This window comes from Plectropomus leopardus, chromosome 11, assembly GCF_026936395.1.
Source record: "Plectropomus leopardus strain MGB_pleo_1.0 chromosome 11, ASM2693639v1, whole genome shotgun sequence".
Lineage (NCBI taxonomy): Eukaryota > Metazoa > Chordata > Actinopteri > Perciformes > Serranidae > Plectropomus > Plectropomus leopardus.
The window spans coordinates 37,686,361-37,688,317 of record NC_142186.1 but is presented as its reverse complement, the minus strand read 5'-3'; positions in this window follow the sequence as shown (position 1 = coordinate 37,688,317).

Genomic DNA, 1,957 nt, shown 5'->3' with positions numbered 1-1,957 from the left:
CAGGTCAGAGTGCTCTTTGCAAATATCACAGCGATGGCCTGAAGGCTCGAGGAGAAACAGCAACCTGCGAGCTGCTGCTGCTGCTGCCGTGTTTTTGTTCTTGCACCACAGTGTCGTGTGTGGATCAGCAGCGGTGTGCAGATTTCAGATCATTTCTCTTCTCAAAGGTTTTCGTTTCAGCCCTGGATTACAGCTTTCATTCACTGACAGAAAAGCAGAACGACGTGCTACATCAGCACGTTTGTCACATAGGAAGACGTCACATTGACACTCTTTGTAGACTTCATACTATAATAAACCCCAAACTTTAACCATAACAACCCCAAACTTTAACCATGACAACCCCAAACTTTAACCATAACAACCCCAAACTTTAACCATGACAACCCCAAACTTTAACCATAACAACCCCAAACTTTAACCATAACAACCCCAAACTTTAACCATAACAACCCCAAACTTTAACCATAATAAACCCCAAACTTTAACCATAATAAACCCCAAACTTTAACCATGACAACCCCAAACTTTAACCATAACAACCCCAAACTTTAACCATAACAACCCCAAACTTTAACCATAACAACCCCAAACTTTAACCATAATAAACCCCAAACTTTAACCATAATAAACCCCAAACTTTAACCATGACAACCCCAAACTTTAACCATAACAACCCCAAACTTTAACCATGACAACCCCAAACTTTAACCATAACAACCCCAAACTTTAACCATGACAACCCCAAACTTTAACCATAACAACCCCAAACTTTAACCATAACAACCCCAAACTTTAACCATAACAACCCCAAACTTTAACCATAATAAACCCCCAACTTTAACCATAATAAACCCCAAACTTTAACCATGACAACCCCAAACTTTAACCATAACAACCCCAAACTTTAACCATGACAACCCCAAACTTTAACCATAACAACCCCAAACTTTAACCATGACAACCCCAAACTTTAACCATAACAACCCCAAACTTTAACCATAACAACCCCAAACTTTAACCATAACAACCCCAAACTTTAACCATAATAAACCCCAAACTTTAACCATAATAAACCCCAAACTTTAACCATGACAACCCCAAACTTTAACCATAACAACCCCAAACTTTAACCATGACAACCCCAAACTTTAACCATAACAACCCCAAACTTTAACCATAATAAACCCCAAACTTTAACCATAATAAACCCCAAACTTTAACCATAACAACCCCAAACTTTAACCATAATAAACCCCACACTTTAACCATAATAAACCCCAAACTTTAACCATAATAAACCCCAAACTTTAACCATAATAAACCCCAAACTTTAACCATGACAACCCCAAACTTTAACCATAACAACCCCAAACTTTAACCATGACAACCCCAAACTTTAACCATAACAACCCCAAACTTTAACCATAATAAACCCCAAACTTTAACCATAATAAACCCCAAACTTTAACCATGACAACTCCAAACTTTAACCATAACAACCCCAAACTTTAACCGTAACAACCCCAAACTTTAACCATAATAAACCCCAAACTTTAACCATAATAAACCCCAAACTTTAACCGTAACAACCCCAAACTTTTACCATGACAACCCCAAACTTGAACCATAACAACCCCAAACTTTAACCATAATAAACCCCAAACTTGAACCATAACAACCCCAAACTTTAACCATAACAACCCCAAACTTTAACCATAACAACCCCAAACTTTAACCATAATAAACCCCAAACTTTAACCATAATAAACCCCAAACTTTAACCGTAACAACCCCAAACTTTAACCATGACAACCCCAAACTTTAACCATAACAACCCCAAACTTGAACCATAACAACCCCAAACTTTAACCATAATAAACCCCAAACTTGAACCATAACAACCCCAAACTTTAACCATAACAACCCCAAACTTTAACCGTAACAACCCCAAACT